Source organism: Podarcis pityusensis, assembly GCF_964106645.2.
Source record: "Podarcis pityusensis genome assembly, chromosome: 10".
NCBI classification, from domain to species: domain Eukaryota; kingdom Metazoa; phylum Chordata; class Lepidosauria; order Squamata; family Lacertidae; genus Podarcis; species Podarcis pityusensis.
The window spans coordinates 53,162,659-53,190,539 of NC_138035.1; the positions used below are offsets into that span (position 1 = coordinate 53,162,659).

Sequence of the window (27,881 nt, forward strand, 5' to 3'; positions counted from 1 at the left end):
AGGCAAGTAATTTGCGCCTCCTAACCCGTGGATTTTAGTAGGGGCAGAGAGCTGTGAGTGCGAGCGCCCCCCCCCAGATGTTGCGCCCGGTGCGGCCGCCCCCCCCCCTGTACCCCCCACGCTACGCCACTGGGCACTAGAGGCCAAGATGTCAGAATCAAGACCTGCTATCACTGCTTTCATTTTTAATGACACACAGAACTATATTAAGCCTCAGCTATCAAAGAAATTGTGTAAGTTCGGAATTCTAACAGTGATACATTCCTATTTATAAATGTGACACACTGCTAAAGTCCCCTGAAGCTATACAGGTTGTAGTTATCAAAATATAATAGACACAATAACATATGTTTTTTTATTGTTATTCTGTTAAGAATTCTCAGAGGAAACTGGGTGATGGTGGGGAGTTGAATGCCTTCGAGCCGTTGTCCTTTTCTTTTTCAATATCAGTTTTAAAAAATGCTATGCGAGACCATTTTTTTGTCATGAAATATTCAGTCTCAGAGCAAAGAAGCTTCCCTTGTTTCCAGTCTGTCACGTTAGGCATTGTACGAGTTATAAAATGGTCATTAGCATGATCAAAGCAAATATATTACTCAAAGCCTTTAACTAGGATTTTCTTGTTCTGTGCAGTCACTCCAGTATTTAAAGCTAGGCCTTTTCCTCTGTCACTGTCCTCACATACATTCTAATCTAAGAGAAGGTGGGGATTCATTGATCCGAAGGCTTTACATTTATTCTCCACAAAGTGCAAATTAATCTGTAATTCACAGGGACTTGAAGTGCACGAACGATGTCTCCTTACGTGCTTTACATTCAGTAACAGAAGTTGGATCTGCAGCACAATGTTGCAGTGCAGAGCACTCCCGTTCAGTGTCCAAGCCAACCAGCCATGCCATCTTCCAAAATATTCTCTTCCCTTTTGTCAAGGATAATGGTTCAATATCCTGAAATGGGAATGTTCACTTATGTTAAATTACTGTATATTTTTAACATGGGGTTTTTCCTTTGGCAGTAGCCCTCATGCGATTGGCTGACTGAGTCACATGAGACAGACATTCCATTCTGTTGTGACTGTTATTCCAGTAACTGTCATTTTTAACTGCTTTCTGTTTTTCTCTGTGTATTTCTGAGCGATAATAGCTACTGAGAGAGGTTTCTCTGGATACTGCTAAGGACAGTTTTGTGTCAGTGTGATCTGTGTGAAGAGGAAGATCCCTAAACGTTAAGAGGAAGAAACCTGGGTAGGAGCTCTCCGTAAGGAACAAAGTGAATAAGCGTTAGATTGTAAATATATTCTCCTCAGGAATGAAAGTAAAGTTCTTTTGAAAACAGTAGTACCTTGGTGTCAGGGAACTGACATTGGAGCGAGAGGCGAAGGGGAGGCTCCTAGATGATGCTGGCGAAGGACCCAGGAGCAGGGGGAGAAACAGCTCAGTAGAGGGGGAAGCAAATCAGCGCAACACCAGGGATAAAGGGGGGCAGATGGGGGAATCGGAGAGAGGGCTCCAGGACTCTTCACTGGACCTCAGTGAGGAGGGGACAGGTCCTCAGCTACCCACGCCCTCCCTGCACAGAAGACTCCCGCGCAGTGAGAGGAGGAGGAGACTGGGTGTCAAACAACTTTTATGTTGGAAGAGGTTCAAGAAACGCCCACTGACGGATTCTGCCAGCGACTGAGGCAGCCACGATGAGAAAGGGCTGTGCAGTCAGAAAGGTTTAACAAGGCTAATTAGCCTAGAGAGGCACCAGTTTACGCACGAGTAACTCATACTCATTACACTTGGTAGTCAAACAGCTTGGCTCCCGAACAAACTGGCTCCTGAACGCTGCAAACTCGGAAATGAATGTTCCGGTTTGCGAACATTTTTCGGAATCCAAATATCCAACGTGGCTTCCGCGACTTCCAATTGAGTGCAGGAAGTTCCTGCAGCCAATCAGAAGCAGCGCCTTGGTTTTCAAATGGTTTCAGGAGTTGAACAGACTCCTGGAATGGATTAAGCTGCTTCGTACTCATTTAGTTGTTTTTGGATTTCCACACACTACCAGAAGTAGACTTTTTTCCTACTTCTGCAAACATTGGGCCTCCACTGAGCATGTTGATATCTCCCTTTTCTTTTTCAGTAAGCCTGTTTTGGCTACATTGTCATAGTTTGCTATTAACATATTTTTAGATTCATTTACCAATCCACAGAATGCTTTATGAAATGGAAGGTTATGTGGAAAGTGAGCCCTCTTTTTTCCACAGGACATTTAATATACCACATGCTAATCCACATTCCTATGCACACATCTCACCATTTGGGTAAACAGGAGGCACTGTCACAGTTGAAGAACATGCCAAAGCAGCCACGGAGGGCATGGAACATGGCTGGTGAGAAGTGTGGCCTCAGCAGAGTTCAAAGACCCAGAGAATGAGACAGAAGAACAGAAACCTCTTTTGCAGAGGAAGAAATATTTCAAAAAAACTGAACAACAACCAGAAAGAGACTTGGACACTGGGGTGATCAAAGCTTTGGGGGTTATGAGGCCAAAATTGCCTGAAGGAGTGCTGTCAGTTGAAAGGGCATGGCAAGCGTTCACAGAACTATGACTCACAAGTCTTTTTGTTTTCTCATTGCACACCTGATAAATCATTACAGTAGAAATGCAGGACCTGGGACTTGAATAAGTGTAGCTGTTGCATTATCCTTAAGCATGCTGCATTGTACAGGGATTATTTATTGTATTGAATTAGCTTGCTTTCAGACATCTGCCAGAAACTTCAAACATTCAATTTGCTCTAATAGATATGTGCAAAAAGAAGAAAAAGAAAGAGGTCCTACAGAACTCCTTAAAAGCATGAATGCATTCTAAAATCTCCATTCTGTACATCAGCTTAATACTGTTGTTCAGATCATTACATCTGGTGTAAGAAATTCTGTCTGCATCACATTTTATTGAGGGTGAGGAGGATGACATTGGTTGCTTTAGATTTAAATTGATTAATTGTTTTGACTTATTTTACATCTTTAGAATTTAAATGTTGTATTTTATTGATCAGTTGTAATCCACCTAAAAGCTGGGCTAAAAATCCAAATTTCTGTATATGTGTATGTGCATATACAGGTGATATAAAATATAAAATGCCATTACTTTCTGTAGTTGTGAAATGGTTAGGGTTGTCATATTTTGAAGAGCAAGAAAGAAGACACATTTGCCAACTTCTACTTTTAACTATACTTTTAACTAATATGGGGAACGCGGGTGCCGCTGTGGGTTAAACCACAGAGCCTAGGTTTTGCCGATCAGAAGGTTGGCGGTTTGAATCCCCGCAACGGGGTGAGCTCCCGTTTTTCGGTCCCTGCTCCTGCCGACACAGCAGTTCAATGAACGAAGTACAAGTAGATAAATAGGTACCGCTCCAGCAGGAAGGTAAACGGCATTTCTGTGCGCTGCTCTGGTTCGCCAGAAGCGGCTTAGTCATGCTGGCCACATGGCTGTATGCCGGCTCCCTCGGCCAATAAAGCGAGATGAGCGCCGCAACCCCAGAGTCATCCGCAACTGGACCTAAGAGTCAGGGGTCCCTTTACCTTTACCTTACTTTTAACTATGGATCGCTATGACTATTCTCAATTTACATACATGTGAAAAAGAGGATGTGCCCTGGAAAAAGAGGACATATGGCAACCCTAGAGATGGTTTAAAAGATTTGCTTCGTGAGATGGAAAACACACTAATGACACCCCCCCCCCCAGCAATGTGTGAAAAGCATAATAATACACTAAATAACTGAGAGTATGCTGCTTTTTAGTAGTACTAAAGCTAGCAGCCTCACTTTGTCTAATGGTAATCTTGGCCCTGTTTCATCCCATAAAGTATGCTCATGTTGTGTGACCATACATGCACTCAAGTGCACACACAGTCACACACAGTATTAAAACGGTGCTCTCCTGTATAAGCACAGCCAGATTATACTAGAAGATATTAGAGTCCTGATTTGTTTGTAGCAAGAAATAAATAATAATAATAATAATAATAATAATAATAATAATGGAGATAATAAGCAGTTTTAGGAAGGGAGTTTGGGGGGAAATGGAAAAAAATTTTAAAAAATGGTTTTCAGTTATACCCTCTATTTATAAAACTGAATGAATGTACTTTCTATGACTAGAGTAAAAGTATACCAAGCTTTCGAGTAGCCCTCTATTTGAAGTCATGGTGCTGCAACTGAAGAGTAAAAGGGACTAGGTGCAAATCCTGAAGGACAAGAGATGGGTTTATTCCTTAAAATTTGCTAGTACAGTCTCAGGTATCACGAAAAAGCATTTGATGCCTTATCAATGTCATGCCAAGCATTTCCCAAAGCACCCTGTGTTGCCTTGTAATCGTTTAGGACAGACCCATTGTTAACACCCAGCATGGCCTGATATATGTTGGGGCCCATAGTCCAAAGGAGACCCACTGGGGCTGATGCCATCAATCATTTAACTCTTATTTGAATCAGCTATTATTTGGATTAGCTATTTCACCTCGACACTCGGAGAAACGCTGAATGAAGCCACCTGCAGCTGCCACCACCATCTCAATTACTGCCAAATGCCTCTGGATCAGGCACTGAGGGGCGACAAAGATGGTGGGTGCTGCTTGCACCCACTTCCCTTGGACCCTGGAGTGAACACCCCTGCCAGCTTCTGGAAGTGCCCTGGTAAGATTATGAAGGGGCAGGCTGCAGGCAGGGATGGGCGGTATTGCTTAGAAGGCTACAGCAGAAAAAGCAACCACCACTACCTTAACTTCTCAGAGAAAGCCCACTAGGGTTGCACTACGCAGAACACATATTTAACATATTCCTTCTATATCTGTATTTAAAATTAATAAGAAATATTTTACACATTTCTTTAAGTTGCATTGTACGCAGCAATGGCTATCTTACTGTTCTTTTTATCTGGCTGATATTTTAATACACCAACAATTCACCAATAAGAATGGCTTAACAGGAAAAAAAACAAATCATTGAAATGGCTGCAATGCTTTTGAGGAGTTGGGGGTGCCACACTGTGCTTTCCTGCTTCTTTGATGAAATTATTAGCCCATCAGGGTGTCCATGAAGTACAATGATATCTGAAAGTTTCATCTGACCTGTGCATGTGCACCAAGAGTATTTTCTTATTTAAAAAAAGACAAATTCAATACAAATCCGATTTAGCAAGGAGATCCAAAATTCAAAATAAAATTAAAAGTTTATTTTATCGTGCACTTTGTTACATTAATAGCAAGCTACAGTTGTAAGCTCATGTTAGAGCAAATTGGATCATCCATTATTTAATTTTGTTGTGTGTGTTTTTTTATAAAAAAAACAGAGTAAATTTTGTATTGGATTACTTTCCAAGAAAATCAATAAATCACTTGTGCATGCAAACTGAGCTGCAGACTTAAGAAAGCTGCATTTACTTAATGATTGCCGCTTGCCTTTAATTATTGTTGTGAAGAATGCTTCTGGTTTTACTTGAAAGAGCAAAATGAAGATGAAAGTGTCCTCTGTGCGCCACTCATTTGTGTATTAACAGCAGCATGGCATCTCCCGCAATACATATCAATCAACTGCTTGTTCCTTTGGGGCATCCATATATACGGCTCCGTCAACGAGGGCTTCAGGGCAGTTTACAAATTTAAAGGGATAAAATACAACTGAAAGTCAGCAATTCAGAAATACAAAGAAAACAAGAAAACAAGGCATCTCTGCTCCCTTTCAAAAGTGACAGCAAGTTGGATCCTCCTAACAGAGGGTCCATGTTGTGATCAGACCTGGAACTCTTCCCCAACCGGCTTGTGGGCGGGGCTTGCCCCACTCCAAGCCGGTGGTGTCACAGTTATGCCAATGGCCTTTAGCCAATCAGCAGTGTGGCAAGGTTGATTGGCAGTGCGACGTAGGGACCTCCTTTTGCTTCGCGCTGCCAAACACTCGCCTGCCCACCCGTTAATTAGGTCATGTTTGGCCTTGCTTTGGACTTCGGTTGGACGCCTGTTTTGGAATGGGGGCTGGGTAGGAATTTTGTCCAATCTGGCAGATTGGCTGTGGCCACTTGGTTTTTGCCTACCTCTTAGCAATCGTCACAATTTTGTAAGGTTTGGGGGTTAGGCATTGGTTTAGGGAAATGTGGGGAGGGGAGGTGTGGCCATCACCTGCCCCTCCAATGAATAGGGTATTACTTTAAAGGAATCTGGGGGTCTGGATCTCGTCTGAAGCCCAGAGGGGGGCTAGGGCTATGCCAGGACCCCCGAGAACCCCAGGGGTGAGCATCAGTCAATATACTTTGATGGAGCTTCCTCTGCTGGTAGTTTACCCTTTCATGCTTCCTGCAAGGTGGGGCAGGAGCCAGTTATAGTTTTGATACCAATGCCTAAGTCAATACCAGTCACACTTGTGTATTTAATAAAGTTGTTGCCAAAATTTGCCCATTAACATTTAAACTAAATTCTGTCTCCACTGTGTCTTTATTTCCATGGGGGATGGGTTTTGGGGTTCGGAGCACAAAGCTGACTAACCAACATTTGACATTAAAAGAAGCCCTAGGTGTTCTTGAGAAAGGAAAACAGTGACCTGGTTTGCATATCATGGTAAACCAAATTGTGGCTTACTAGATTAGTAAATTTGCTGCCTCCAAGCTTTGCTCGTTCCTGGTCCTTTTAGCTTGGTGCGGTGCGGTGCGGTAGCTGAGCCAACATTTGAACCCGTCTGAACCTGAGCATGTGCTTAAACCTAATCACAATTGCAGGTTGGTTTAGCGGCTGCACTGCGCTGAACTAAAAGAATCAAGAAGGATCAAAACTGGTGGAAGCTCCTTCCTATGAGCCTGCACATTATTTGTTGCTAAGACATGGTTTGGTTTGGCATTGCCTTCTAAATACAACATGATATCACTTCAAGAGATCAAAAATAAAAGTAGAAGGATTCAAGGACATTCTCATTAACAGAACAGATAAAACAAGCCTTTAAATCTCTCCCCAATTCTCTTCCTTTTTCCCCCACTGCAGTTTCAAGCTTACACGTTTGCTTAGGTTTTGAGAGAAAAAGTCATCTTCAAACTTTATAAAATATTTATTAGCAAGCGTTTGGAATAAAGAAACCTGGGTAAAATAATACAAATTGGGTTAAAATTGTCAATCCACACACACAAAAATGTGTGGTTCCTGGAGGTCTACCACCAATTTTCAAACTCACAAAGTACAGACGTTTCTAGAAAGCATGTTCAGAACTATTCCTCACTTAGGGTGATTTGAAAAGAAGAAGAATTTATGCCTTTTAAAATGGCATGAATCATGGATTAACAATGAAATAAAAACTATCACTCATTTTTCTTTTCATACAATCACAGAAAGAAGAACCACAAAGTTATGCAAAAGAATCATCAGCCAGAAAAGGTTCAATATCAAAGCATTTTTCCTGCAGAGAACTTTTTTATGCTCTTCGTAAGTAGGAGTAGCATTAGGCACTTTGGGTATCATATCCCTCTATTCAGAGTAAAGTTCATTTCCATTTGTAGTGTCAATGTCATAGAAACAATGAAGGGGGGAGGGGGAAATGAAAGCCATTGATGCTACAAAAGGGTAAATTAAGAATCAAAATAATGCTCTCTGGTGAAATAAAATGCAGTTAGGAGGAGAACCTTGAACTTAGCAGTAGTATTTGCACCATTCTCCATATTAGGACGAGGCTTGTTATGCTGCCTTCTCTAAATAAGTAATGCTTTTCCTAAAGTTGCAAGAAAAACATTAAAATATTATCCTACTTAATGTGGCTTACTCTTAAGATAAAAATTATGAACAGGATTGCAGTTTAAAGGGGGGACACAAAAAGATAAATGCAGATGAATTTATGAGAATAGCAGGACACTTTTAAAATATAATTATTTTGCATTATTTTTCCAAATTATTACAAATCAAACCGAATTAATTTAATACAATTTCTTAAAATCAGGTTTCCCACTCCTGTTGCAAACATGTCATTTCTTATCTAGTGTCCAGTTGTCATCCTTTACTTGCCGTTAAACCATTCTTTCAGCTGACTGTTTTTTCCTCCTTACAAACTGTGCCTCTTTTACATCTTATAAATATAAAATTTAGTTCATGTGTGTAGTCCTTCATATACATTTTTGTTCCAGAGCAGGTGTGCTTAGAGAGTTCATTACTATCCTCCATCGTTCACTTGTTTGCAGTGTTTATCTGGATGGTCCAGGATCACATTCCATTCCTTCCACTGTTTACAGCAGGCATCCCCAAACTCGGCCCTCCAGATGTTTTGGGACTACAATTCCCATCATCCCTGACCACTGGTCCTGTTAGCTAGGAGTGATGGGAGTTGTAGTCCCAGAACATCTGGAGGGCCAAGTTTGGGGATCCCTGGTTTACAGACTGGCATACAACCTGCAGCCATAAATAACTCACAGGGTGCACTTCCAGGCTTCCACTATTAAATTCCCCTCCATGGTTCTTTCTCGGCACACAGTTAAGAGCAAGATCTTTTCTCAAATTCAGCCTCTTTTCCACATCTGTTCAGCTGCAGTTCATTCTCTCCCCCCCCCCCCCCCGCTCACTGCATTCCTCTGACAACACCCCAGTCCAGAAATGGTCATAGATAAAATCCATTCAGCCTTGATCGAGGGCAGGCATAGCAAAACCTTATTAAATTTCTTATTGAGCATAAATCAAAAGCCTCTCCCCTCTTTTTCAAAGTGTCAGACGGAGTAACAAATCAACAGCCACACACATCTCTTTCATTGTGCAGGGGAGGACAACAGAAAACAAACCATAAGGAAGCACAAAGCTCCTTGTCATCCCCCTTCCTTTCCTGGCTGTTGTAAGAATTCTCAAGCTTCAGAAAAAAACATTCAAATATCTTCAGAAAGCCAAGCCCAGTACTTTCGGCAGCTGATTGATTGCAGCCCATAAGCATATGTTGGTCCAGGAGTGCCTCTTGATTAAAGCCAACTGTACAGATTAAGAAGGAACCATCCACAAATCATGCCGGTAACAGAGGCTCGTCCATGGCAAGGGCACACTCCTGGTTTGCTCCCACTCTGCCTTTCAAGTCGGCAGACGTGGGGTTGCGCAGCACTGTGTGATGCAGTGAACTCCCCAGACCACACTGAGGAGTATCACGATGATTTATGCCTCATAAATTCTCCCTTTCCCCGCCTGAATTTCCTTGCAGCCCACAGAGCACTGTGAAGAACAGCCGCCATTGACTCGTGACTTGGCCGGAAACCTAGCAGGACAGTCTTGAGACACTAATGTGTTAGTGCGAGTTAACCAGCAAGGGCACCAATTTACATCAGGGTGGAGAAGATTTGCAGCATGGTTAAAAGGACTACCCTTGATAGGTTCAGTATTAAATTGGAAAATAAACATGCTTTTAAAAAGCATGTGTGTGTTGTGGATGTTTTTGTGCCTAATAATAATAAGAGAGAAAAAATACTTCTCAGGAGTGACATATGGTCCAAAACACGGTGGGGTCAGAAACTGTGCCCCACCCCACCATTGTGCTCCATTAACATGGCAAGATTGTTTTGAAGAGCAGCCTCAAAAAATCATCCAGCATTGTCAAAACTGTTGCTCTCAGCACAAGCAAGTAGCCGCCTAGTTTTTTGCCCTAATGAAAGAACTCAAATTAACACCAGAGATTTTCAACACATGTGTTTATTATTCAGGGCTGAGTCAGTGTGTTCCACCACCCAAAAAACTCATGTGGCGAACCCATTGATGGGGAGTAACATCTGAATGCCTTTGCGTATGAAGGCCCTGAGAGGCTAAAAGGCCCTGCAGGCTAGGAAAATGATCTGGCCTGCGATAGGCTGGTTTACCAGGGAGGCCCAGGGCCCACCAACAAAACCACCAACCAGATAAGGGGGCGAAGGGACTTCTCCCTTGAAACAGTTCAGTAGCTCATATATAACATTGACATGCCGGAACCAAGGTGGCTTGGATTATTAGACAAGGCAGGATATATATTTCTTTAAAATAAATGTATACAGTTGTAATTCTAATGGGTTGATAAATACTTTTTAGATGCATTGTAATGCTAGGATGTTAGGATAAGCAGTCAAGCTAGAGCTCTTCAAATGAACATTCTTCTGTTTTGCAAGTATGAAATGAAACAATATCTGCTTAGTTGCCCAAGAAAGTAGCTAATTAGGAAGCTAAACCTGATCAGCTAATAGTTAGAATCTAAAGTCTGGCATGGTCTGCTTGAAAGGTCTTTGATTCTCAGCTATTTTCTGTGTTTTGCTTTCATCTGTCAGTGGAAGGGCAGCTCTTGGGCAGTTAAATTTATCTGGCATTGTTTAGGAAACAACACCGAGTGAAGCACTGGCCAGAACAAAGACTACATTGGTGTTCATGTGTAACATTCAGCAAGTACACAAAAAGTTGAGCTGTACATGTAATGTCCAATGGGTGTCCAGGCTGTGTACCTGTGTACACAATCAATGAGCTGTCCAAATCAATACATATGTGCACATGCATAGAGACAATTTTTAACTGTACTCAGAGTAACATGTGGAGAAGCCTAAAGTCAGAACAAACAACTTTTAAAAGTTGGAAGTAGGGATAACATGAGTGATCTATAATGGGAGTGTTGCTCAGTATGCTTCACTACACAAAGGTAGATTTAGAAGTAAGAGGATTTCACTTTTTGGACCAGGAAAAGTTCGAAACTCCAACATTCTTCCATTCAAACCAATCAATTCAGCAGGACCCACAAGAATTAGACTAATATGCATACTGACACTATCAACCAAATTGCTCTATGATCATGGCTCCCGAAAAAGCAAAAGAAGTTCAGACCATATTTTCAAATTGGGAAACATGGCTAGCACCCATGCACATGTAAATAAGCATTCACAGACCACAGAATCAATGGGGGAAATTAGATCTCAACAGTGAACTTGGGAGGGAAAGGGAATGAGCATCCATAAGAATGGCCCCTGATTTGCAAACCATGGTTTTCAGGGACCTAGCATTTCATCTGCACCAAACCATATCAGTATAGAACCAACTTTTTTTTTTATTTTAGTAAAGTCAACACAAACTTTCTGTTTAACTTTTTCAAGATGAATTACTAAAGATTGCCTCAAGACAGGTTGATCATCTGTAACCTTTGCTCACAAAAATGACTTATATTTAAAAAAGAATTTTGGGGGATCAATAGAGCTGCGTTACTCTGTCATTTTGAAGAGTGCTGAACATTTTGAGAAGCAATTTCCTTAAAGCAACTCATTGAAAAAAGACTACAATTCAAAGATGGATATCTATGCCCAGTTTAATGCTTTTATGTCTCAGATGATTTAAAAGTTAACAGATGCACTTATGCTTATCCTCTGCTAGGGGATAATTTCACTCTTGACATGTAGAAATTAGATCTGTCTGGTACTCGAACCATCTGTCCACAAAAGGAGAGAAAACTCAATTTTTAGGACCAGCTGTAAGCACCAACAAGAGTAACTGGGATCAGATATAATGAATGAGATATGATTAATCTTGACTTGACCTTGTAGGTGGGGGCAGCCGGGAAACCTCAGGTGTCCCAGTACCTTTAGATGCCATCTGGAAGACAAATGAATGTAAATGATTCCATGTCTACACCTAGCACTTAATAGCAGAGAGTAAAATGTTCCACCACAAAACCTAAATCAGTGCAATATTAGAGGACTTTGTAAATACGCACAACTGAATAAACAGATAGATCTGTTGACCTCAGTTTGCTTATGAGTTGCATCTTCCAACGCTTCTGCCATTTCCTCCTTATTTTTCTCTGCTTCCCTCCATCACCTAACCAGACAAGCTGATCCTGAACTCCAATTCTAACATTAATAAATTGTCTTTCGTGAGCTACAAATACGAATACTCCATACAAGGTTTTCCTAAACCCTATAATGAGATCAAAGCATGGCAGGAATGAAGACCCTGTGGCTCTCCAAATGCTGTTGGGCTCCAACTCTCTCATCAACCCCAACCAGCATATCTAGTTTCTAGGGATTAGATGAGAGTTAGAGTCCAGCATCATCTGGAGAGCATTAGGTTCTCCATTCATGGTCTGCAGAAAGAGGGTGGACTGTGCTCAGCAGGAGGGAGAAGGAGTAGGTACGCTCCTCTCACAATGAAAATATTGCAGGCAAGACATTCACCACATCTATGGAGTAGCCAGTCAACAACTAACAAAGCAGCCCTCACCCTGTAAATATACCTCTTAGGGGCATGCGTTTAAACTGATGCACAGAAGGTTTGAAACAAAATATGTCTTGAACATTTGATAAAATTATTAATAAATTGAAGAAACACCTGCGAGCTTCTACCAGAAACACCTGCGAGCTTCTAAGATTTGCCCACTATGAGACAAGATGCCGGTGAACTGTCCTATTTACGTTATCATTAAGGCAACTTCATATTAACTATGTTTCTATTTTTTTTTTATAATCATATTTATTAAAATTTCCAATAATAACAGAATAAAGAAGATAGAAAAGATAAAGAAAAAGAAAAAAAAGAAAAGAGACCAATTTTAAACCCTTATGTTCATAACCTTCTTTCTGGGACTCCCTCCTTCCCCTCCCGACTGTATTCCCCTTTCCCTACGTTGGTTCCACAAGTTCTCATTCCCAATTTAACCTAATATGTTATGCCTAATAGCCAATTTAAATTACAATCTTAACATCACTCCTCACCTTTAACAAAGTAAAACAAAGATTTTTTTCCCCAAAATCTACCCCGTTTCCTTCCACGAATTCCCCCTTTTCTTTTTTTTTCCAAAACTTGTTAAATCAAAATACCAAAGTTATATATAAAAAAAAAAAAAATTTAAAAGATAGAAAATAGAAGAAAATAGAAGAAAAGTTGATTACATAGCCTTTGGATTCTAGAATTCCCCCTCCCTTCCCCGGTTTAGATTCCCTATGTCCATCAGTCTGTATGTTGTCGGCCTGGAGGTCTCAAGTCCACAGCCAAACTTTCTCAATTCATCTTGCCGGTTTTCTTTAAATTTACTTATTTTGATAATATTTAATTTCAAAAGTCCAGTCTAATCGAGGCCTTTAATTTCCCTTGATCATTGTTACTCCTCCCATTGTTCTTGCCGTGGCGTAGTTGGTCCTTTACTCTTTTGTTTCTTACTTTCTCAGGTTTCTGTCTTGTTCAGCTGCAAAACCATTCTTATTCTGAAATCTAGTATCTCTACAGAGGTTTGTTATTCAGGAGCTTACTTAAATAGAAAGATTCTATTGTGTTGTCACCTCTGTAGACAAAACAAATATTTCAGTTTTGCTACTTTCCCAGGAGCTAAGACCAGTAGTACACATCCCAGAGTAGTTTTCCATATACGCTGCTTGTAATGTCCCAAAGCCCCTCTAGAGGGATTACAAATCAAATCAAAAATGTTTATTCGGCTTTACGCCCATCATAAAGCACAACACACAAAACAAATCAAATAAAACAGCAGTCTCGTACAAGCCACAAGTAATATAACACAATTCACAGCTCACAAGGACAAATATTGGCAAATCAAAACAGAAATTTAAGATTAAAGTTAAAAATTTGGGCACTACGCTAAAATCAATATCTGATGTCAATATCAAAAATTCTTATAACTATCAATAATCAGCTAACATTCCATTCCGTCTCTTATACGAGAGAACGGCTGTTAGGAATTTAGCAACCTGTAGAGTAATATAAGGATCTACATCTTGAAGAACCCAGGCAAGCTGTAGGTCTACTGGTTTGTCAGCCATAGGCTGGATTATGGAGTTTAGTATACTAGCACGAGCTGAACTGTACATAGGGCAGATAAACATAACATGATGTAAAGATTCAGATGTTTTCATTTCACAAGCACACATTGAAGGGACTTGGCCCTTAGTGAATCTATGTCTCAGCACATTTGTTGGAAAAACATTGAACCTGGCTCTAATGAAGGCATATCGGTGAGATGCGGCTATAAGCGATGTTAAATAGGACGGAGCACGATAGATAGGGGTTATGCCGAGATTTAACGGCGAGCAGGCTCCACCACCAGCTAAGAAATTTTGGTATAGCTCCACATCATCCAGCCTTTGATTTATACACCTTTTTGCCGCGTTTAGATCCAGTTTGAGCAATTCCGTGGGCGAGATCTCATAGGACAGCAATTTGGCATGGATTTTTCCTGACCACAAATTTGTGAAGTCATCCCGCCACATGCATTGAATGAGATAGTGGTTCGGGAGTTTATGCCATAGGGATATCCAATAAATCAAAACTCTCCTCCATAAAACTAACTCCACTGAGGGGATCTTCATTTCTAAGCGAATAGCCGCATTACTTACGCATGTTGGTAGTTTTAAAAGTCGGCGTAAGAATTGGCTTTGAAGCGACTCTAAAGGTGAAAGGTTTGCAAAGGCAGCCCATAAAGGTGCAGCATAGGCCATTGTGGCCATCACTTTGATGCTATACACTTTCAAGGCCGCAGGGATGAATAAGGCCCCCTCAGAGTAGAAAAAACGGAGGAGGGAGTGTGATAGGGCTTTTGTCTTGTTTTGAAGATATTCAACGTGCGCTTTCCACCCTAAATTATATTGAAAATAAATTCCTAAATATTTAAATTTATGTACTTGTTCGATTTTCGTGCCCTCCAATTTCCATGAATATAATTTTCGACTCCTTGAAAATATCAGTACTTTGGACTTGGTGTGGTTGATAGACAGATGATTAGAATGGCAATATGACGCAAAAATCTTTAGTGCCCTCCTTAAACCCACTCTGGAGTAAGAGAGTAGTACCGCATCATCTGCATAGAGAAGTAAAGGACAACAATAATCTGCTATACGGGGGGTGTGGATAAATTTTTGTGAGTCGATTAATGGGTTCCTCATATCACTGATAAATAAGTTAAAAAGAAGAGGCGCTAAAATACAACCCTGGCGTACACCCTTATTTACTGGCACTGGGTTAGTTAGGTCTCCAGCAGGGGATATTCTTACCCTGGCCACGGACCCGGCATGAAGTTGGGAGATAAGCCACAGGAGCCTTCTATCTATTCCCCAGCAGGCAAGTTTATCCCATAGTAATTGCCTCGGAATACTATCAAACGCAGCTTTCAAATCTATGAAGGCTGCGCAAAGTTGGCCCCGTCGAGGTGTCGAGTATTTCCGGGCTAAGTGATAAAGAATAATTGCCTGATCTGTTGTGGATCGGTTTAATCTAAATCCAGCTTGCTCATGCCCAATCAGGTCAGCCTCAGCTGACCACTTCATCAGCCTTGCCAGCAAAAAACGGGCATATATTTTCCCAATGGACGATAGCAGACTGATATTCCGGTAATTCCCTGGGTCACCGGGAGGGCCTTTTTTGTAGATAGGAATTATAATGGCCTCCTTCCACGTTCCTGGTATTAAGCCCGTGGCATTTATTGCGTCAAACGTTTTAGCTAAAATCCCTGCCCACCATGCAGAATGTAGCTTTATAGCCTCAACAGGGACCAAATCTGGCCCAGGGGCCTTACCAGTTTTCAGCTCAGCTATCAATTCTAGGATTTCAGCAGGGTCGGTATTGGGCCAGACGGGAAGGGGATTAGAAGGTCTCCAGTGAGTGGCCGGAGCTTCTGCCACTGAGAAATATTTTCTCAGGAACTGCTCCCATGTAGGGGCCGGGATCACCGTTAAGGGGTATTTTGTGTTTCTTCCCTTTATTAAGGACCAAAATTTCCGGGAGTTATGAGATTTTGAGGCAGAAATTATAGTCTGCCAGCGATTTAAATGCCATTCCCGTTTGGCCGATTTCTGGGCCTGTTTGTATGCTTTTTTAGCCAGGGAATAAGATGGAGGTAAGGCCAAAGCGCCGGAAAGTTTATAGTCATTATATATTGTATGTAGATGGAGTCTGGCTAGTTTACAAGCAGAGTTGAACCAAGGGGCGCCAAATTTAAAATAATCGTTTTTAACTCCATAGCTTGGAGAAGTAAAAAAGCGAGTTAAAACTTCTATCAGGCAAGAGAAAAAATTCATACAGGTGATAGGATCACGCGGGACTATTCCTACGTCCGGCTGATCACCAGGAAACTTTTCTCGGATAAAATCCGTATATCTATGGGCGAGGGCAGGGGACCATCTAATCCCCTTTATTTTAGTGGACGGCTCCACAATCACCGGGATTGGGTGGGAGCGCTCGAGCAGGTGCCAGTCAACACATAACTTGGTTGTCAGGGGAAGATGGTCACTAAATTGGGCATTATCAATTTTAAAAGAGGTGACATTCAAAAATAGATCCCGGGAAACCAATACATAGTCAAGAACACTGTTTGATTTTAACCCCAGATGGGTGAACTCTCCTGGTATATCTGGAGGACACCTGCCATTTAATATAATTAAATTAAGGCGTAAAGCCATCTGGTAAAGCATCACTCCCGCCTTATTGACTTTTACATCCTTTGATATTCTAGTGGGGATATATACTAGATCGTAGGTTTGAGCGCCGGGGTCAACCCACCATTTAGACTTTATAAGAGCCTCCCGATTTGAGGCTATCCGAGCGTTAAAATCGCCTCCGGTAATGGAGGGGACATTAGGATATTTAAGATAACAAGAAAGTAAAAAATCCTCTAGGGATTCCCATCTAGAAGTAAGATCAGCTGCTAACCCTCCCGGGGGGAAATAGACATTTGTAACCAATAAAGAGAAGTTTCCACCAGAGATCAGTCCGGTAATAGCATAAGGCGGAAATGTGTGCACTAGTGAAAGTTTAGCCCGAAGTTTAAGGGAGATACCAATTGTAAGGCCACCTTTAGGGCGGCCACCATTCATTGACGGGCTAGCAGGCAGACATATAAACTCAAAGCCATTTAACTCAATTTCCTCCTCCACCCAAGTTTCTTGTAATAGTATGATAAAAAAGGAATTAATATATTTTTGGAATTCTGGATCTGATTTTTTACTTTTCCATCCAGCAATGTTCCAACTTAATATTGAAGGCTGGGGTTTCCTCGTTCCTCCAATTGACTGTCATTCGGAAGGTTGGCTCAACTTTAATACGGGAAGAGGGGAGCCAATAAAAAAATCAGTTATCTTCCTCTGATGAAAAACCTCTCGTAAAAGCTGAGTGGGAGGATTTACAAGGTTGTCTGACTGTTGAACTTGGCCACTCGATCTACTAGGAGTAGGACCTTGAGCAGGGGCAGCCCCCTTTTCCAAAAGAGTTTGGTGGGCCACCCGGTGTGGTCCATCTATCTCGTCAGAAGTTTGGTCTCTCTGTAGTCTGCTACTGGTCTTTTGGGCTACTTGATTTATGTGGCCTGTTGGATCTTCAATCAGTTCCGTCACTGGTCTTGCTGTTGAATCCATAATACTCCGCAAAGAGGAATAAGGCTGGGCGAGTGGGCTATTTGGGAAGGTTGGCAAAGGCACCTCTTCTCTTGATTGGTCAGTGCTATAAGAAGGTTCCAGGTCTGGCATCGATGAATGTGTAGAAGGGGATTTTTCCTGTTGTGTGCTGCTTTCTTCAGGTATGTTTATCAAGGGACGGTCATGTAAATCTATTAAGAGCACGGAGGGTTGTTCTGGTTGGAGGGAAGGACTGGTAGTTGCTTCTTGGGGTTGTATCTTATCCTCCATTACCGACATACATTTAGCATTAGATATTGCGATATCCATATGAACTGGTTCTTCTAGGATGTCATGCTCGCTGTACATAGGTATTCTGGTGCTGAGCTTCCTGATAAGTTGGGTTTTAAGCGATTCGAGTCTATTAATAATTTCTTTTTGTTCCACCGCTGGTAAATCTGCAAAGGAGGCAATGAGTTCGATCTCTTCTGGTGGAGTCAGGCCACTTTCCGGATGGTCATTGTTCTTTGCTAGGGGAGTGGAGGCCACATGACTCATCTCCTGGGGGAGAACACCCACTCCGGTGGCCACTGGTGGATCGGGTTTAGCAGATTTTAAGCCCTCTTTGGTTATTGCCTCCAACAGTAGGGGTTTAGGCGTAGGGTCTATAAAGGCTCTCGTTGGTGCTATACCACAGCGAAACAAAAAAGCTTTCCTTCGTAATATGGTAGTGGGAATTTTTGTGGATTGGAACGCAAGCAGGACTCTCTGTGATTTATGATGATAGACAAGGGGGAGGACTGCACAGAGGTCAATCTGTGTTGCCTCCATATTTAAAAGCACCATTAGGAGTTCCTTGGCACCGCCCAGAGTTCTCCATCTTGGGTCCCCATTTTGTATAGTTAGGCACACTTTCCTTGGTGTTAAAATCAAGGATTGATGACCTAATTGAAGGTTAAGGTTGTATTTAAATTTGTCAGTACGTTTGTTATTTAAGGACAAACTCCTCGTCCCCTTCCTCTCTTCAAGAGACTTAACACCGGCTGACGCTGGAGAGGTAGTAACTAGCTTTTGTTGGAGGCTGTGCAGCTGGGACGAAAGATCATCTAGTCTTTTGAATATACAGTGCAAAGTTTTGATTATTAAATGGGACTGTTCAAATGTCATATGATTGGCTGTGCCAAGGACCAGTTCCTCCTTCTGAGGAGAGACTACACTCTTACTGTTGTCCAAATCGCTTGTCATTTGAGGTATTATTTGCTCTTCGTCTTTAAGTGCTGACACGCAATCAATCAGAGGGTTAAAACGGTTCTGAGTTTCTACCGTGTAGGAACAATCCAGTAGATTACTCCCTTCCTTAAAGTGACATGGTTCCACCCTTGTTTGTTTTGATCTCGGAAAGGGAACAGGGACTGTCTCCTCAGAGTCTCTAAGACGTTTCCCATATCCCATAATTCAGATATCGAGTAGAGGGGGGATAGTATTTTAACGTCAACTCAGGTGATAAATATTTCCTTCAAGCCTGCCAGCACTTGCAGTGGGGGTATATTTCACTGCCTGTTCATATGAAAGTCGGCGTCTTCACCTTCACCCTCACAGTCCGGCAATTTAGTTCGACAAGGAGACTACCGGTAAGCAACACAGACCATTCCTTTGAAGTCCTACTCCCACCAGGACTAAGACTAATATAAAATTCTCCTTCGGAGCTTATCGCAGGGCCCACCGTGGGTCGGTCTCAGATAAAAGGGAAACTCCCGAAGGCCTCACCAGTAGTGTTGGTTTGACTTTCTTCCTCTGTTTGGCCAGCGCTCTGTTCGGAGGTAGATAGTGGCTTCCCTCGACCTGCTCTGCTCCGCCGTACTCCAGTAAAACAATAAAACAATAAAAACAATAAAACAATAAACTAAAAGCAAAGGGAAGAGAGGAGGTGATAAAACCACTGTTAAGACGTTAAAACTGAGAGTTTAAAACCAGGAAGTGGCTAAAAACTACTTTAAAAACTACTTAAAAGCTTAACTAAAAGCAGAGGAGTCTGACTAGGCTGCTGTGTCCGTCGCCATCTTGGCTCCTCCTCCTCCTGAGGGATTACAATAACTTTGTGTCCTCTCATCCAAAAGTCAAATTGTTGTTTCTTTTTCCATCCGACATTTTGTATCCATATTTATATCCAATTGTATCAAAATCAACCAGCAAAATACTTGTAGCAAAGTCCTCTTTATATTCTCAAGATTTGACAGCTACTTTGACAGCTGTCAAACTCTCCATCTCTCTCCGCCAGGTTCTCTGAATCGCCCCGGTTCCCGGGGGGGGGGGTTGCCTTTTCCCTCTCACCCTCGACTCTCCTCCAGCACAATTCTTGTAATGATTCCATCGTGGAATTTGGTATTTTTAGTCAGCAATAAACTTCAGAATTGATCTTGGTTTCTCAGTCCTTGTTTTAGCATGTTTACAATCAGGGAGGGGACTGACTTCCTTTTTAGATCCCCCCCGCTCGTGCCGAATCCGAAAAAAAAAAATTCCTTTTTTTTTTCCTCCTTTTGTACCCGGTTACCCAATTACTCACGGGTTTTTGTTAAATGTCCGAATTTCAAATGGAAGAAGCCAGCGCTCTCCGACGAATGGCATGCGGCTGCACTCGGCAGGGGAAGTGATAGACTCAAAGTACCACGCCACTCCCAGGCACCCGATCCGTAGCCTTTAAAAAGGCTCCTTCACGAGTCGGGAGGGCGCTGACGGTACCAGCCGAGTCCCCATGTCCACGGGCCCCGTGCCCGTGGTTTTTAAGGGTCCCCGCGTCGCCGGCGCGGTAGGACCCAGCCCCTGCCGAGCCGGCTCCCTCCGGAGCTCGGAGGGAGTCCGCCATTCGGCGATGGCGCCAACCCGGAAGTCATATTAACTATGTTTCTAGAAGTCAACACAAGCATTAGTACAGAGTTCTCAAAAGTCATCTTTTAACATAAAACATCTGCTTTGCTTATCTAGATGAAGTTATCAAAGGGAAAATAAGGGGAGAACTAGAAAAGCCTCCCGGGCTTCTTTGATACACAGATGTTTTGATCACATCCAAGGGTTGGGTGTGTGTGTGTGTGTGTGTGTGTGTGTGTTTTGCCCAACTGCAGAAAACCTTTGCACAGTACTATGCACCATTTAATCACCACAGACTGCCTGTATGAATTTGGATGCTGATCATCAAAGCAGCAGATTGTGTCTGATTGCATATTGGCAGAGGTACACCTTTGGTGATGAAGGCATTCAAAACCGCAAAAACACTCTGGATTAGACAGATAGGAAAAAAATGAGAGATGAAGGGTAAACAGGAGACCAAGCAATTTCCTGCCTTAAAACAAATGTGACCACCTATTTAAGAATTTAATTTTCACAGAACTGAACACTCTGTTTCAGCAACAGTGAGAGCTGCCGATACCAAAGCACTTATTAATGTTATATCCCTACATTTCTCAAAAAAAAAAAAACCATCAACCCCACAAAATGTTTTAGTAAGCTGGTTTACAAACTATGCAAAACAACAATACACTTTTACAGCAGCTACTACTATGCTATAAGATCCACTGTCCTGTGATATCATGTATGAGTTTGTACTACTGATGAAGCCTAGGACAGCGAAACAAGGCTAATATTCCAGAAATCCTTGTCTTAGACTCTGTGAAAGGATTCGGTGGAACTGCAACAACCTTTCGTGTGGATTGTTGGACTCTATGAACAGGCAGGTGGAATAGACACTTTCAGATATATGGACCTTATGCATAAACTGATTAGAGAATGAAAGCTTTTCATGAGTCTTATCTTCATGGCTTGGTCTGCCTTTCTGCAGACACATCTCAAGCCATGACCGTATCCATGCACTGAATCCATCTAGAGCCTTCTTGCTCTCTGCTCCCTTGAACTCGCCACATAGGGTCTTTGGTCAAACCACTTTGGTTGTAACTGCTAGGATCATCGCCTGCTGTTTTCCTCGTCCACTAAGTCTCCACGACCTGTACCTGCATTTTAAAGCTTTTCCTTTGAGGAGAGGAAGAACTCCAAATTAATACGCAATGTTGACGTCATCCAATGTATTTTCTGTAACTCTTGGACAGGGCTAGATTACTAAATAGGCACCCACACATTTTAGGCGCCCCACAACAATGGATCAAAGTAATACTGATTTGATCTTGAACAAAAATTACAGTCAAGCTTTCTTAGTTCAATGTTATCCCGTAAGAGTGCACACACAAGGGTGTCCCCAAAATTTCAACTGTCTAGGGGCCTCCACAGGGTTGAATCCAGCACTGTTCTTGAAATACTTGTGTGTGCATGTAAATATGGAATAGAACAACCAGCACTACCATCACCAGGAACTGCAACTGAACAAGATTTCCCAATGTATGTTTACAATCATGATTGTTACTGCTTTTGTCAATCTGGGTATTTCCTAGGTTGTCAAGTTTATGTCAGTAAGTGCTAAGTAAGCAATCAATCATTATAACAGCTTTGCTTACCCAGGGAGTCAATTAGTTCCTCCGATATCCTGCACTATCTTCAAGAGAGCTGTTGCCAGTCAGTATATAATAGACAATACTGAATGAGATGGACCATGAATAAAAAGGCCACCTCAGAGCATTATGTAAGCACAGTTTACATGGGAAAGGAACTGGTATCCCACCAGCTCATTTTTTTATTTAAAATATATATACAGTACCCCACTTTTACCACACCTGGGTCTTGTTCTGCTCCCTCCAGCATGTCTGCGCCTAGAATGTCCATGAGTTGGACATCATGCTCATTTTCTTGTTACAGTACATTTATCGCACACCCTTCTTCAGTCTTGGAACTCAAGGCAATGGACATGAGGTTCCCAAGCCATCTGTCATTCAGCCATTGACCAGATACGGCTCAGCTTTAGCAAAATGGATGCATAGTGTGCTCTCAGGTTCAACACACACAGAACACAATCCATGTTGGGCCTAGCTGAGCAATCTGTGCAGTTGGTTATACACAAAGATGAAGACCTCAAAATATGACATGAGGGAGGTGGGTCATTGTGATCCCAACATATGTGTGAGACAGATCCGTATCTCAGTGTGCCGAGCTGTCCAGACCAGAAAACCACTTCATCCCTGAAAGCAGACTGGAAATCTAATATCAGCTTGGCAGTACTTCAATTTACTAGGATAATAATCAGCTAACAGCTGAATTAGAAGCCAAATAGAGCAATAAATGATAATTACAAGCATCTTATATGATAGCAGTTTTACTAATAGGAAACAGTATGTACAATTAGTCAAATTCATAATCTCAAAACCCCAGAGGTTGTATATGCCTTTTCCCATACTTGTGTTGAGACATATTGGGATGACAATAGTGTAATCAGAGTAAGCAGGTGTGCAAGGATCTCAGCCAAGTCCCTATTACAGCTCAAGTTGCTTATTTGTCTTTCTGCGCAAGCACAGAGACAAGCAAATCCATTTTCATTTTATTATTCCTTTTCCCGATTTCCTGTTTAATACAATGACAGGAATAGTCAACTGTTTTTCAGGGTAAGGGCCACATTCCCTCCAGGGCAGTTTTCTGGGGGCCACATGGCAGGCAGAGCAATAAATTAGAATGTCGTCTTTGTATAGGAGGCTAGTTCCTTCATGGACCCACTCATACCCATTTACCTTCCATGCAAACAGGCAAGAAATATTGTAATCGGAGTCCAAAGACACATTCCAGCTGGGCAAAAACACTTGAGGACAGTGCAAGGCAGGACTGGCGAGGGCAGTGTCCTGGATGGGGTGTGGTTTGGAGAGAGAGTCCGCAGGCATGTGCCTCCAGCCTGGCCTGAGCGTCACCATCCCTCTACTAAGACTACATGAGTGGGAGAATCTATGAGTTAAAACTACTACTGTTTGGCCCAGGAGTGAAAAGGTAGGTGGTGGTCAGTAAAAGAAAGGGGATGCCAGCAATAATAGCTTTGCTCCCAATGGGGAAGAGGAAAGGATACCATGAAACGTGTGTGAAAGAGAAAGAGGGTGAGGGTGTGTGTGTGTGTGTGTGTGTGTGTGTGTGTGTGTGATGTACCAGGAATGTTTATGGGCCCAGTCTCCATGCAGTCACTAGAAAAGGCTGAATGGAGGTGGGCTCTCTTTCCACAACTGACAGCCTATTTGAATACAATTGCACCTATGAAGACATCATCTCCTTCTGAATGCATGGAGGGTTCAGTGAGCCCAGCCAGCAGGATGCTATCACTCCCTCTATCCCAAAAACAGAGGTGGGGGAGATCCAAAGTGTTAAAATAAAAGAAGACCAGATAACAGAGGAACAGACGGCAACGGGTATCTATCTAACATTATTAAATCAAACTAACAAAGGAAGCCCTTGGAAAACACAAAGTTGCTCCAGCAGTTTTGCTACAGAGAATTCTTCATCAAAGAAGCTTGGTACAAATTCATATCTCAGTGCTGGCACCATCAAACGTAGATATCTGAATCCTTTTAATTTTAACCACCCTTCCTTTGATAATTCCATTGTCTCAAATTAGGATGGCCTCAGGCTTAATAGCATTCATCCTTAATTCCTATCTACCATTGATTAAAGCTATATTTAAGAGAATTACTTGGCCTTCTATAAAATCATTACTTTTGTTTTTCTCGTAAAATATCGGTCGGATTATCATGTTCCAGAAATGTTAAAGACCTTTCTCTGAAAGCTGCTTCGTCAATAGCATGGATCGAATGGGATAAATCTATGTGCCAATATTTGCTTTATTTACTAATAGTGGCTAAATGATCCAAGGGTTGGAGAGGGAGGGGGGAAAGGTCAAGCTAGCAACCTCTAGGGAAGTTTCATTTGCAAAAGAAACCTACAATTTCTCAAATACTCTTTGAATTGTTCTTCAAGAAATGGAAGCTGGTGTTCTGCCGGCTGCATTCATATCAGTGAAAAAGGAAGGGAATGAAGAATATGGAGGTCTAAGATGCCTTGCTCATAAGGAGGTGAACCAAGGTGAGAAATTTGTCAACACATTCACGGGGAAATGTGAAGTGAGACAAATCATCTGATTTACTCCAGCAAATGATGGCGGCACAGCAGCCAAACTTTTGAGAACCAATAAAGGAGGACCCGCCACAGTGTCACAAATGCACATTTGAATTGCGTGTTTTTCTTCCCACTGGTATTTATGATAATTTTAAATTTGCAATGTGATTACATGCACGGGGCCACAGGGCTAGTAGCTTATTAGATCTAGCAGTGTGGGCTGACTGGTTGGGGCCAGAGCGTGGTTAGCCCCTCTGCCGTGCACCAGGTTGCTCTTAAAAACTGCCTGTGGCACCCTGGTTTGTATGTGCTCTGGGGCAGGTCGAGGCTGAAAGGAACAGGTCTTATGGGTGTCTTAGGGGCAGGGCCGCAGCTCAGTTGGCAGGCGGAAAATCCTGGCCTAACTGCACTGGCTGCCAATTAGTTTCTGGGCACAATTCGAAGTGCTGGTGTTGTAAAGCCTTACATGGCTCAGGACCGCAATACAGTGGTACCTCGGGTTACATACGCTTCAGGTTACATATGCTTCAGGTTACAGACACTGCAAACCCAGAAATAGTACTTCGGGTTAAGAACGTTGCTTCAGGATGAGAACAGAAATTGAGCGGTGGCAGCACAGCAGCAGTGGGAGGCCCCATTAGCTAAAGTGGTTAAGAATAGTTTCAGGTTAAGAACGGACCTCTGGAACGAATTAAGTATTTAACCCGAGGTACCACTGTACTGCAAGGACCTATACGAACCAACCCGGACCCTGGGATCATCATCTGAGGCCCTTCTTCGTGTGCCCCCTGCAGGAGAGGTCCAGAGGGTGGCAACACAAGAGTGAGGCTTTTCTGCGGTGGCTTCTCTGCCCAGAGAGGCTCGCCTGGCAACACCATTACATGTCTTCAGGCAACAGACGAAAACATTCCTCTTTACCCAGGCCTTCAGCCATGAAACAATCTATGGCCTGTTAAATGTGAGAAGGGGACTGTTATTATGATATTTTTTTAATCAATATGCTGTGTGTTATGGGAGCCAGTGTGGTGTAGCTGTTAAGGCTGCCTTTGTTTGAAACAGTCCTCGGTGAGAAGGAAGAATGCCATAGACGTAATCTGGTGAACTGGGTTTGATTCCCCGCTCCTTCACATGCAGCTGCTGGGTGACCTTGGGCTAGTCACACTTCTTTGAAGTCTCTCAGCCCCACTCACCTCACAGTGTTTGTTGTGAGGGAGGAAAGGAAAGGAGATTGTTAGCTGCTTTGAGACTCCTTAGGGTAGTGATAAAGTGGGATATCAAAGCCAAACCCTTCTTCTCTTCTTTGTTATTATGCCGAGTAAATTATGTTCTTGCTGTTGTACACTGCCCCGGGATCTTTGGATAAAGGGAGGTTTATAAATGGAATTGATGATGATGATAAATACTTCATTGTGTGAGGGGATGATCCCTGCTGCCTTGAAAGAGGCAGTAGCATGGCAGTTCCTACAGAAATCAGCCCTGGTCCCCTTAGACTGGAACAACTATCAACCAGTTGCAAGCACCATTGGATGACAAATATTTAGATTCATTCCAATCTGGGTTCAGTCCTGGACATTGGGCTGAGCTGGTGTTGGTTGCCTTGATGGATGACCTTTGAAGAGAGTAGGACTAGTGGGGGCGGGGTGACCTTGCTCCTGCTTCTTGCTGCTTTTTTCATGTTTTAAATAATGTGCAACTGAGATTATTATTATTTTTACAATCAAGTGGTGTATACATTTTATGAAATAAAGAAATAGGTAAATAATTCTAGGGTTACTGCACTGAAGGCTGTCTTCTGAGTAATGAATGAAGCTTGGTTTATGGTATGGGCAGCCCCCGCCCTATGGACAAAAGGGAAAGTCTCTTCACCATGAATTTGGGTGGGAGGCATAAAATCAGCTTCAGATCTATGATTCCTGATCCCATGTTCCTAGTTATATTTGACTGCCATTTTTCTTCAGAAACAAGCACAGAAAGCATTGTGAAGAGGATTCACATTTCCAGACTATTCAAACGCAGGACACCTAGTTTTTTAAACCATTCATGATATTTTTCTGTCTCTCTCTCTCTTTTTATCCTCACACATCTTACATCTCCTGGTCCTCATCCCTTTGTACAATTCCTGTTTTATTTTATTTTTGGTGTGGTTTTTCATTGTCTCCTCCTCACACCATTTACTTTCTGCTACATCCACAGATCTATTTGATCTTCCAAGGGTGCTTCCGAGAGGTGATACCTTTTGTAGATAACTTTTTTTAACTTAGCCTTTTTATCATTGCCCTAGAAGTTTTAATGATCAAATGTATAGATAGGCATTGGATTTGCGCAGATTTTGACCTCCCCACCCCCCTGTACACACCAATATCTGTGCAAGTATTCCTAAATGACAGTAATATTGTAGACTAAACTGAGCTCATGAAGCCTGGGGCAATTTAGCTGAAAGTCAGCACAGGTTATTTTGTACTCATTAGAAGTCTAGGAGTTGTTGTTCGAAATAAGAATCACCCCAAGTCGGAGAGAAGACTTTCATTATATTGCCTCCTCTATAGGTTATAATTTTCTGTTTATTTTTCTGTTGCACCCTGTAACTCTTTCCACCTTACCTCAGCCTTAGGACAAGGATAGCCAAACTATTGTTGTCTATGCTCTGGAAACCTCAAGATTAGAGGTAAAGGACCACTCATGAGCTCTTGTATTTACATTATACAGTGGTACCTCAGGTTAAGAACTTAATTCGTTCTGGAGGTCCGTTCTTAACCTGAAACTGTTCTTAACCTGAAGCACCATTTTAGCTAATGGGGCCTCTCGCTGCCGCCGTGCGATTTCTGTTCTCATCCTGAAGCAAAGTTCTTAACCCGAGATACTATTTCTGGGTTAGTGGAGTCCGTAACCTGAAGCGTCTGTAACCTGAAGCACCTGTAACTCGAGGTACCACTGTAGAACATTTACTGCATACCAAGATGCACCAACATGTGGGAAGAATGATGGTACACTGCCTTTTATGTCTTTGGTACAGGGCTGGCACACCCATGAGGCAAGGTGGGCGGCTGCCTCAGATGGCAGGAATCACAGGGACCATATGGAACTTGCCGAACTGACTGGGAGACTCCGAGACCAGAGAGAAGGGATGGTGAAAGAAGATTGGAAGAAGTTTAAAGAATATTTGAAAAAATATGTTAATATTTAAATCTTAGAATAGCTTTGGAAGTGTGGATATAGGCTGTAGGGTTAGAAGTAGAAGATAGCGTATTTTAAAGTGTGATTAAAAAAATGGTTAAAATTATGATATATGTAAACTGCTAAAGATGAGGTAAAATGAAAATCGGATAGGGGGGAATTGGGGAAGCTCACCTAACAATGTTTTGAAAAAAATAAGAATTTGTTTGTATTGTTTCTTTTTCTGTTTGTGTTGTTTATTTGTGTTATAAAATGAATAAAAAAAATTGGGAAATAAAAGAAAAAAGGAATCACAGGGCAGCAGATCTGGCCTCCAAGGAATGCACTGCCAGCTGCTGCTAATGCTAATGCTACTGCTGTGAC

General features: G+C 42.2%; 1 protein-coding gene and 1 long non-coding RNA gene across 3 annotated transcripts in view; one reads left to right on the forward strand and one right to left on the reverse strand.

The window, feature by feature from the left end:
* Positions 1–27,881, reverse strand: part of IMMP2L (inner mitochondrial membrane peptidase subunit 2) — a 478,312-nt gene that overhangs the window by 111,434 nt on the left and 338,997 nt on the right. The gene's annotated exons all lie outside the window — the stretch shown is intronic.
* LOC308486079 lies at positions 809–27,734 on the forward strand. Its single transcript, XR_013990924.1, has 2 exons — positions 809–1,269; positions 27,358–27,734. It is a non-coding gene; the product is annotated as an uncharacterized lncRNA (long non-coding RNA).